The 12162-nt window shown below is 38.8% G+C and overlaps 1 protein-coding gene across 25 annotated transcripts in view; it reads right to left on the reverse strand.

Moving 5' to 3' along the window:
* Positions 1–12162, reverse strand: part of SLC16A7 (solute carrier family 16 member 7) — a 724207-nt gene that overhangs the window by 79304 nt on the left and 632741 nt on the right. For 8 of the 25 annotated variants that reach the window (XM_048217842.2, XM_048217843.2, XM_048217850.2 and 5 more), the window contains one exon: positions 848–913. The exons of the other annotated variants lie outside the window; for them this stretch is intronic. The gene's annotated coding sequence lies outside the window, so the exon portion shown is untranslated. The remainder of the gene's footprint in view (positions 1–847; positions 914–12162) is intronic. 25 annotated transcript variants of the gene reach the window in all.

The following is a 12162-nucleotide window of genomic DNA, read 5'->3' on the forward strand; positions in this document are numbered from 1 at the left end:
AAAGATGAAAAGTAGTGTTTTAGAATTGTGTGTCCTACTAAAAAAAAAAAAAAAAAACAGTAGAAGATCAACAATCCTTCAGAACATGGGAAAGTTCTCCTTTCATTTGGGAAAGCAACTATTTTGGAGATTGCTTCCTAAAGTCCCAGGCGGCATAAAGTTTATCCGCCCCTACAAAAGCTGCGTTAATTACGACAGCTAGAAGTTGAACTACGCTCTAAGCTATTTTGGTTTGTTGGCAGTTTCCATATACTGTCACTTGTTTCATGATAACTTTTACTTACAACAGGATGCACCAAAAACATCAACAACAATGACAACGCTTAACTATTTCCCAAAGATTCAATTAATTATCATAATCCCATGAGTGAAGAGGAAGTGATGTTTTTAATCACATTTAGAGATGAGAGCATAAAGAATCAGAGGCACAAAGTGATTTTTCCAAAGTGTAATGTCCAGTAAGTGCTTAAGTTGGTACCACGACTAGTATTTTCGTTAGGTCCTTTGTTACTGATTCCACCTTCAACACAGCACCTTAGAGGCTGCTCTTTCTGCTTACAAATATACTCCTTCGGTCTTATTTCCAATGGTGAATTTCCACATTTCAGTTCTTGCACATGTCCTTGCCTGTCCTGTCCACTGGAATTCAAATATTTGTTCTTTGTAATTCTAAACCTCAACTATCCTTCAAAGTCTTTAGAAATTCATCATTTCAGCTTATTTACATCTACGCTATCTATAATTTCTTTGAGTATATAGACTACAATATATCATTGTCCTTGACAAAAGGGTGACTTAATGACAGCTGAAAACATTCGCCTAATTCAAATGTTTTTTAAAAACTTACGTGGTGGAATGTGCTTAAGCCCCAAGCCTTGCCTTATCTTCTAGAAATCAATATGGGTTGATTAATCTAAGGAGAGGAAGATGTAGGGCAAAGAAATAATAAAACTATTAGTGATGATCAATGGTTAGACTCTAGTGTTATATTTAAGGTCTTTGCTCATTACTTGTACAGAATATCAGAATTTCCTTTATATACTTTGTGAATAATTATTTCTTCAACTACCCAAATCTAAATCAGGATGAATCAATTTTATGAACCCTTATCAATAGTCTAAGCCATCCAGAAGTTATGTTTCAAATTATAGTCCAGAAATAAGGTACTCAGCAAACTAAGTCCCAAATTAAATCAATGGACGTTAGGAGACTATTGACTTCACTATAAATTAATCTAGAGAGCCTATGGATAAAGCATGACTTGTTCTTCACATCCTACCTATAAAGAGGCTGTGTTTTCACCTAAAGGAATTACTGTGTTCCTTTATGAGCTAGTCTTTATGTTTTCTATTTCCTTTTTCTTATACAAAAGGATAAAGTAGTGTCAAATTAATGTACAATGTTTAAGTTTAGATGACAACTCACCCAATTTTGTAACAGAAATTAAACAGAACCAAATCTTCTCTTCTCCAACAGGTAACTGAATTAAAATTGTAATCTAATCCTGAGAGGTTATTTTATTCTTCCAGACAGCCCATGTTTTAAATCCTATAGACTGATTTACTTTGACAACTAGACAAGAGACATATCAATAGTGCATGGCCCACAAAATGTCAGTAACACAAAACCTATTTTTAGATGTGAACTAAACTTAACTGCTGTAGTTAAAAGGATTCTGAGAATGCTAATTGATAATAAAGGTCAAACTAACTAAAGATGTTTTTATAATGGGCAAATTAAAAAAAAATACATGTCAGCACATATTATAAGGAATTGGAAATGGACATCCCACACCAAACGATTCCTGATTTCTAATACTATACTTTAAGAAGTGTGTAAAAGCAATTGTTGTGGGCTGAATAGGGGCCCTGAAAAAGGTATGTCCATGTCCTAATCCCTAGAACCTGCAATATGTCTTATATGGTCCCAGAAACTGAGTGTTTGTGTTCCCTCAAAATTCATATGTTGATACCTAATCCACAGTTGCGATGGTATTTGAAGGTAGGGCCTTTAGGAGGCAATTAGGTCAGCAGGGTGAAGCCTTCATGAATAGGATCAGTGCCCTTACAATGAGGCCCCAGGGAGCTCCCATACTCTCTCTGCCAAGTGAAGACACAGTGAAAAATGGCTGTGTATGGGGATGCCTGTGTGGCTGAGTTGGTTCAGCATCTCCCTTTGGCTCAGGTCATGATCTCAGAGTCCTGGGATTGAGTCCCGCATTGGGTTCCCTGCTCAGTGGGGACCCTGCTTCTCTTTCTACCTGCCACTCCCCCTGCTTGTGCTCTCTTTCTCTCTGACAAATAAATAAAATCTTTTTTAAAAATTTAAAGAAAAAACTATAAACCCACTTAAAAAAGAAAAAAGAGAAAAGAAAAGTGGCTGTTTATGAACCAGGGAAGGGCCCCAACCAGACACTGAATCTGCAGGCACCTTGATCTTGGACTTCCCAGCCTCCGGAATGGAGAGAAATAAATTTCTGTTATTTATAAGCCACCTAGTGTATGGTACTTTGTTACAGCAGCCCTAACAGACTGAGACAAAAATTGGTACTGGGAGGGGGATGCTGTCATAACAAACACCTAAAAATGTGAAAGTGGCTTTGGAACTGGGGAGTGGATTGAACCTGGACCAGCTCTGAGGTGCATGTGAGAAAAAGGCTATTACCATAAGTGGATTATTAAGGGTGATTCTGGTGACAGCCAATTAAGAAAAGAGGAGACTGTAAAGAAAGCCTGAGTCTTCTTCAAGAATACCAAAGTTAATCCTGAACAGAATGTTAGTAGAAATATGGAGGGTCAAGTCCATTCTGATGAGGTCTGACAGAAATCAGGCACGTGTTATTAGTGAGGGAAAGGCAATCCTTGTTATAACGTGGCTAAGAACTTGGCTGAACAGTGTTTATCTTCCAGCTCTACTGTAGAACTTGTGAGTGATGAAATGGGATAGTAGCTGAAGTTATTTCTACACAAAGTGTTGAAGGAGTGGCCCTGGTTCCTCCTGACTCCTTACAGTAAAATGCCTGAAGAAAGAAATGATTTAAAAGTAGAACTGTTAATCAAATAGGAAGCAGAATTTAAAGATTTGGAGAACTTGCAGCCAATCTATACTGAAGAGAATGAGAAAGTGTGGTCAGTAGAGAACACTCAAAGTGTGGGCAAAACACCGTTTGATAACATTTGCCATCTCCACAGAAGCAGGCGTTATTGTTAAAGGCAAAGGAAGAATCACTCAAAGACAATTCAGAAATCATCAGGGCTGCCCTTTCCATCACAGATCCGCAGTGCTAGGGCCCCAGGGGCAGAGAGATTTCAAAGGTGGGGCTGCCTGAAGGTGGTTTCAAAGTTGGGACATCAGGGTGCGCTGCCCAGTGCTGCCTCACATCATGGGCTCTGCTTGCTGCACTCCAGAACTGAGCTCCTTGGCTGTCCCAGGTGCAGCTCTGGAGGACACAGGAGGCAAACTTTGGTGGTACCCACACTCCTCTACCATCTCTGTCAGCATGCAGAATGCAAGAGCCATGGGGGCATGGCTGCCTCCACCTAGATTCTAGAAGATGCCTGAGAGAGTTGCAGGGTCAGGATCCTATTAAGGACCAGGATCCTATTAAGCCATGGATATAAGACCCCATCCTGCTGGGACAGAGCCCAGACACAATACTTCCACAGGGACAGGGCTACTGCAGAAAGCCCCAACAAGGATGATGCTCTGAGCCCTGGGGACAGGGCTCTCTTCTAGAACCCTGAGAGTGTTCACGCTAACCTGTGAGAGCTGCGAAGATGAGACCATAGCCCAGTGGGTCCAGAACGCAGGGCATCCAATGAAAGAAGATTATTCTTGATCCTTAAGATTTAATGTTGTTGGCTCTGAAGACTTAATGCTGGGTTTTAGACTTACTTGGAACCCCTCCCTTCTCTATGTTTCCCTTTTGGAATGGGACTGTCTATCCTATGCCTGTCTCACCATCATATTTTGGAAGATTTCACAGGTTCATAGCTAGAGAAGAATTTGCCTCAGGATGAATGATACCTTGAGTCACACCCATATCTGATTTTGATATTTAGATGAGACTTTGGACATTAGACTTTTGAGTTGATGCTGTATCCTCTCAAAATTCATCTAACCTAATCCCCAGTATGATGTTTGGAGGTGGGGCCTGTGGGAGGTAATTAGGTCATGAGGGTGGAGCCCTCGTGAATGAGACCAATGTCCTTATGAAAGAGGCCCAGATTTCCCTTACCCCTTCTGCCATGTGAGGGCACAAGAAGACAGCCATCCATGAACCAGGACACTGGTTCCCATTAGACACAGAACTTGCTGGCACCTTCGTCTTGGGCTTCCCAGCCTCCAGAAAGCCACCCGCCTATGGTATTTTGCTGTAGCAGCCCCAACGGACGACGGCTTATGGCAAAAGAGGTAACTGAGTTAAGGACCCTGAAAGAAGAGCTGATCCTAAACTATCCAGGTGGTCCCTAAAGGCAATCACAAGCTATATTTATAAGAGTGAAGCAAAGGGGGTTTAAAGACAGACACACAGAAGAGAAGACACAGAGAGGAGGCACTGATGTGAACACGGAGGCCGAGCATGAAGCCATGCAGCCACAAGCCAGTCTTCTACATACATGTGAAGAGCTATTAACAGGGGTGACTTTGGAAAGAAGTGACATATAATTTATATGTTTTTGAAATTTTTAAATGTTCTATAATGAGTATATCTTAGTTTTCTATTAATCTTTGCAAAAATGCCTAACACACAACTTCAGTATGCAAATATATATTCCCTTATATATTAATTTGGTTGTTGAGTTGTAGCAGATAGTTGTTTGTATTCCATATAGAATTTTCATGTCTTTTTTTCCCTAATGCTTTTTTTCCTATTAGCTAGATTTTAATCATACTACAGCAAAAAGAAATTGGTCCCTGTTTCTAGCCCTTACCTAGTAGTTTTCATGGTGTGGCTCCTAGTTGAGGAGCATAAGCATTACATGGTGACTTGGTAAACACCCAAATTCTAGGGCACCAACTCAGATCTGCTAGATGGAAACTCTGCGAGTGAGACCCAGCAAACCACATTCAATAAATTCCCCAGGTGATCCTGATTTCAAACAACATGTTTGAAAATTGCTGGTTAGGCTCCAACACACCTGCAAGAATGTGTTGTAGTTGTAGCAGTAAAATATCTGTAGTTCTTGAGCCATCCTGGTGTTTCACCATGGCGTAGCACATCTGCTATTTCTTCCACTTGACGTGTCCCTCACCACTACCTTCCTCCATCTAACTCCTGTCTATAATTTAAGGTATAGATAGACCTCAGCTCCCGTAACTATGAAGCCCGACTGTAACCCCAATCCTAACTCCCTGTGCATACTTTTACCGTAACACATATATCCCATAACCTATATCACACTTCTTGGCACTCTCCCCTATTCTTGAGGACAGAATCGATCTTATTTAACGTTATTCTCAGAACTTGGTAGGTGTTCAATAAATATCCTCAAAGGAATGAAAGTGCAAGAGAAATGAGTGTCTTGGAAATAAGAATTTTTGTCACTTACGAAATTTGCATACAGCTATGCAGTACAGAAAAAAAAAAAAAAAGTTAAACACCCTTGTGTCTGAAGTCAAGACTCCCTGGATTCAAACTTCTATCCCACCACATTCAAGATGTGACATTCAATTTCTTAGTTTCCTCTACTGTAAAATGAGAATTTTAAGTGACGGTCACACAAACTTAGTGATCAATTAAGCATTCAGTAAAGCTCTAGTAATTATTAGAATTATTATCCAATAGCATTAACAGTATGCAGTCTAGATTATTTGGATAAGAGGAGTCGGCCCAAACTTTTAAATATGTTTTCATGTCTAGAGAAAAACTTACCTATTTTATCTATTGGCATGTTTATCGTCTTCTCTTCCTCCCAGAGCCATAAAATATGTATGGCTCCATAGTTAGGGAGGATCACCATAGAGCAGTGTGGTTTTACTCCATCCCTCCTATCCCTCTACAGTTTTCAAAGCCACAGAATCCTTTCTAGAAACAAAGTGTTACTCAGAACCCTAGTACCCAAACCCACTACTCTGGTTTATGGGGGGTGGGATGGGATGGGGGAGTCATAAAGATCCTAGATCTCTCTCTAGTATCATTCGCTGACTCCTTCCCTGAAATGGTCCCTAAGGTTGTTGGAGCATAGCTGGAAAGCCATTCAGATTATCTTTCTCACCCTTCATATTCAGTGACATTCTCTGGTCAACCTGGAAAAAATTGAATTATATCTAACCCATTTTGGGTCTTCCATTTTGCATTTAGTCTTCAAAGATTTTCTGGTGTTTGTTTCTTTCCTCAATTTGAAAAGAAGATAATAACCTGGCACTAGGGAAGGGGTGTTTAAAAAAAAAAAAAAAAAAAAAAAAACTCCTAGATTTTTCTAGGAAGATTACAGGACCAGAGAATATTTTTCTCACTTTTCTATTAAAAAGCCCATTTTAAAATTTGAGTAAAGAAAAAAATCCATAAGATCTCCTGCTACCAATTATGAGATTTAGAAATATGCTAGACTCCCCAAAAGTTTCTTTAAAATACAATACCATTGGGGGCAGGATTAAGAAATAGTACCAAAGCAAGGTGAATCGATCTGGCCAGAGGCATGAAGTAATACGGTCTTCCATTTTACCAAGACAAGCTCCCCTGGTCTACTGACTCCTCTCCGCACCGGTGGCTGAAGCTTCCAATGAAGCACTGCTCTTTTTAGAAGCCTGAACATACTTACTTCCATCTATGACATATCTTCGTCACCCAATGCCTTGGCAGCATAGTTTCGTGATTCTAAAACCCCTGGCTCCTCTCTCCCTTGAGTTATCATGTTTATAGTATGGGGAAACTAAAGACAACCTAAATGCACAAACCTGGGAGGTGGTTGAATATATTACTGTCATTCACTTGACAGACTGCTATCATATGTTAAATGATGATTATGAAAATTGTGTAATAACATGGGAAATAGTTACCATACAATGTTCAGTGAAAAAAGGATGATATAAACTTGTATGACAGCAAAATTCAAAATAGGTGACAAAAGAGATGCATTTAAAAAAATATATGAAGGGTGAGTGAGTGGCTCGTCGATTAAGCATCTGACTCTTGATCTCAGCTCAGGTTTTGATCTCAGGGTCATGAGTGCAAGCCCCATGTTGGACTCCATGCTGGGCATGGAGCCTACTTAAAAAAAAAATACCTAGGCTATAGTCTCAGGGTGAGGTTTGTAGAAAAAAAAAAATATATATATATATATATATATATTTTTTTTTAATTTTACTAATTTGGAATAACACTTATTATAATATCTTATTATATAAAATTTCTTAAGTTAATCTTACACATTTAATTATTTGCCCTAATTTTGGGGTTTATGTCTGCTTTGAAAAATAGGTTAATTCATCTAAAACCAATTTAAATATGGTTATTGTAAGTAATACAGTGAAATTGGAGCTATATTTTTAAAGATCTTACCTTCATTTTTGTTTCTTTTTGTCTTGTTTATATTGTTTTGTTTTTAGTTGTACCTAAATGAAATTATGAGGCTTTTCTATAAGTTGTAAAGAAGATACCCAGAGATGGTCTCCATGCATCAATTTAGATATAAATTACATTTGCTGATTACAAATTACCCATATAAATAAAATTTGTTGTTGCCTCTTAAGTTACAAGTAAACATCACTGATTAAGACACCTGACACTTTGACATTTATTTTTTCTATTCTATTTAGTAGCTGTTGTCTCCATTTTGCAGATAGTGAAACTGAGGTGCAATCATCTCAAGCATCTCTTTTTGAGTCTATCTGCAGCACTGGTTTCACTCTAGGACGAGGTTCTCACAGAGTTAAGAACTGTACACCTCCTACCACCTTCATGTTACTCTGCAATCATGAACTGCTGGCAGTGCTCATGTTGCCGCCCTTTCTGCACCCTACTATGTTTTACTTGTCCTGATCCTTGCTTCACTTATAGTGACTTGCCTAGGATTTTTGCCCTCCCCCCATTTCAGCTGTGTCCTTCCCCAGAGACTTCAGGAGACACTCAATTGGTTGGTAATTGCCGAAATAGGAAGAGGAAACAAAAGCTAGAGCCCACAGAAAATTAACCATCCAGTGGATTCAAGGAAATGATATTAGTAGTCAGGATTATAAAATTTAGAAGGGAAGGGCTGTGGAACTCTTAGGAACCTAATCAAGTTGTCACCTGTTTCTTCTACTATACATTTGTGAGTGAGTTCAATTGACAATTATGTTTTTTATTCCTAAGTATCTGTCCTGGCCTACCCATCTTTGCCATGCTTCTCTGTAGGCAAAATATATTCCCTTCCCACTAACTTTGGACATGCTTTGTCAATGGGATATAAACCAATAAAGTTTAGGCCATATGCAAGAGTCACCTTCAAATATGTTTGCATGTTTTGACTCTATACCTATAGTTCTTAGCTTCTAAAATGAAAACATGTCCCTAGATCCGTGAAAATGAGAACATGCTTGAAGGTCAGCCAAGAGCCACCAGAGCAATAGTTGACCCATATATCTAAGTAGCATGAATAAGAAGTGATGTCTGTTGTTGTAAGCCTTAAGGTATTAGAGCTGTTTGATACAACAAAATCTGAGGAGGTGTGTATGAAACAAAATCCTAAAATGTCTGGCAATGGCTTCAGGGATGGGCAGATGGTCCAGAGGACCCTGTTAGAAGAGATTAGAGAAACGACAACTTATGTTAGGCAGAGACAAAATATTTGGTAAGACTATTTGTGTGTGATATCGTGGAACGCGGAAAATGCACACAATGCAGTTGGGGTTTGGGACAAGAGATTTGGATAAAGAATGTTGGTCGCATGAACTGATTTTAATTAGCTACATTTAATAAACAGTAGCAGAGGCAATGAGGTCATTAATAGATTTCATCTGCTTGCAAACAGGGATGAAAAGGAAGAATGGACAATCCATGTATTACTGGGACTTGCAGGGTTATAAGACATTTTCCCCATCCCCAGCCTGGTAAAAGATTCTCAAATGGACACACTGCCTCAATGCAAAAACTGAATTGAAAGGTTACAAAACCAAGGGAAAAGACCAAACCAAGGGTGTAGCCTTAGTACTTTTTCTTAAAATCTCTTATAGGCTTAAGTCAGACAGCAGTAAACTCTTTCAGTTAAAAAAAAAAGTTGAGAGTAAGGGTGGAGAAGATATGAATAGTGTTAGAAGGTCTAGTAAACTTAAATTGTCTATAATTAGGTGTACTTAGAGAGGCGTATCTCGCAAAGAACTAAGTGTGCTTATTTACACTAACTAGAATCAACTTAAAAATATTTTTTAAAAGGATTATATTATAAAATGTACTACAAGCCTAGATAGAAAGGAATAGTGCCTGTGGGGCATGTAAAATGACCAAGTGACTAAAATGACACCCATATCCTGGATCTTGTTTTATGTGACATACAGAGATATGACACTGGAGAATTCAAATACATATATCACAATAAATGTCACTAAAGTGTTGTCATCCTTTGAGCAAGTGACATTCACACTGGCTCTTAGTTTCCTTATTTGTAAAAACACAGCAGGATTAAGCATTCTCTGAGGTCCCTTTTGGTTGCTATTTGATTCTGTGACAGTAAAATAGTTCTGTTTTATAGACTTTCTTAGCTCGCGAAATACAAATTTCTTTCCTTCTCTGGAAAAATGCTACTGCGATTCGAAAGTAAGTAATGAACAGACAGACATTATTTGAGCAAGTTTTCCAAGATTCTAAAAACTATGGGCTGAATGAGCAAAGTTCCTTTGAAAGAATCCTCTGAAGGAATTCCACTACGTAAGGGGATTGAGCAGCGTGCTTAAATACACGACGATCCTAAAGGCCAAGTGTCAGCTCCTTCAGTGTGCTTAGAATTTTATTCCATTCCCATACCACAATTTAATTTCCATAAAAATTATTATATGAGATCCTCAGAGGACCTGGTATGTGTTTGAATGGTTTTTCATTATCAAGGTTAAAATAGTGAAGCATATTTCCATCTTCTTTAACAGAGTATGTTCCCATAAAATCAGGACAATTTGGCTCAATGTTGGAAATAAATCACATGAAGACATTTTTCCAAGACAGAATGAAAACAGCACCTTGTGCATTATATATTCAAAGTATTTTAAAGAACTATGTAATATTTCAGCTCATACGCTATATATTTTTAGTTCCCATATTTGCCCAATTTCTATATCCTTCAATTAAAAAATTATACTTTACAACTACCAAATGAGAATCACGTCGTCATATATTCAGTAAAAATATCATGTTCGATAGAATTTTAAAAAGTCACTAAAGATACCATTAATAATGCATAAGAACTATTTACAAACACCAAAAGGTATTCCTCTTGTCAAACTTGTATATAAATTTTATGACACCGACATCGGTAGGGACCGCTAACTGCAGTCTTTTCTTAGAAAAGATCAATAAAACCCAGCTGAAATAGGAGGCAGAGCTGAAAGTGATTACTTTCATCCTGTTTTATGACATTCTCAAGATTCTCTATGAAGATCTTCTCTAAGGAAGCCTCGCTAGGAAGCCCCCCAGCATTCACAATTTCAAGCCCTCCTATTTAGAATCTGATGTTCTTGCTACGTGATATGCGCTGAACACTGATAATGAAGTCAGCGCCAACCGGGACAAAAATGAACCCGAAGTTAAATATAACCTAGATGAGCGCTACAGGAGCCGCTGAAAATAAATCAATTGGTTCGATCCTGCTTGTCACTTCTGGAAGGTCACCAGAAAGAAGCATCATCCTAAAGGCAGAGAAAAGAAAATCGGCTCATTCCCTTTCTCCTTTCCTTACAGTACTAGTCAAGACTGTGAATCCCACAGAAATACAGAAACAAACAAACTCAGTCCTCTGAGAACAGATGACGTACTTGCACCACACCAAGTCAGAAGTAACAAAATTATTAGAACCCTTTCACCTTTGCACAGTGCCTCCATTTTCCCCCCTTAGCTTTCTCCTATGGGCTAGGAGGCTTTCCTCTCTCAGGTTTCGCTACCACCTGGCCAGGGAAGATATTGATAACTCCAAACAACTGAATCCTAATTTAATTTCTCTACCTTTTAATCATTTTATTAGTTTAATTTTGTTTCCACCCTGTCCTTCTCTCAGAGAAGGCATCCACCCATTCTCTCAGAGCAGACTCTTCTGCCTGGCTAGGTACCATTCTATTCCAGGTGATTCACTCATACTTATTTTGACCTTGCCCAGGCCAGGGAAGAGCTCTCACTTCCTTGCCCTGAGGCTTCCTTTACATTCCTTCCTGCTTTACCAGGGAGCACTAAGCTTTCTTTGACTTTTTCTTTGCCAGTCCCACACATCCCAGTGTGCCTGACGGCAGGACAAGGAGCTTCACAGCTTTCCAAACCTGGGAACAGCTGAAAGGCGATTCCTATCTTTTACCCCCAAGGCAAACAAACCTTTTCTTCCTGTCTGTTCTAGACAAAAGGATATCCTTTTTTCTCATGCTAATTCATTTACTTATCATTGTTAATGAAGTCTCTCTTGCCTTTCTAAGGGATTTGGCTCCAATAGCTTTCACACTTTATTTTTCATTTTTAATGCATTGGTCTTTTCTTGTTCTTTTCTTTAGCCTACAAAACGTGTTTATCTCCTTAAGCCTAAAAAGAACAGGAAAGCAGGGCACCTGGGTGGTTCAGTCAGTTAAGCATCTCAGGTCATGATCCCAGGGTCCTGGAATCCAGCCCCACACTGGGCTCCCTGCCCATCACGGAATCTCCCTCTGCCCCTCCCTCTGCCTGCTTGGGCTCACTTTCTTGCTCTCACTCTCTCTCTCACATAAATAAATAGAATCTTAAAAAAAGAAAAAAGAATAAGAAAGCATGACCTTCTCTAGTTACTGTTTTGTTTTTTTTTTTCTTGTACTGTCATTATATTCCTCTCATCTTCACTTCAAAACTTCATGCAAGGGCCATCCTTCCTTATAAGCTCTACTTTCTCACCACCTACTCATAATTCTTTGCTTTGAAACTTTCACTTGCAAGCTTCACTGAATAAATTTTCTCTTGAAAATGAGCTATGACTTCCTAATCTCCAAAACCATTGTGGCTCAACTCATTAGAATTTTCTA

Source organism: Ursus arctos, unplaced genomic scaffold (assembly GCF_023065955.2).
Source record: "Ursus arctos isolate Adak ecotype North America unplaced genomic scaffold, UrsArc2.0 scaffold_21, whole genome shotgun sequence".
Taxonomy (NCBI): domain Eukaryota; kingdom Metazoa; phylum Chordata; class Mammalia; order Carnivora; family Ursidae; genus Ursus; species Ursus arctos.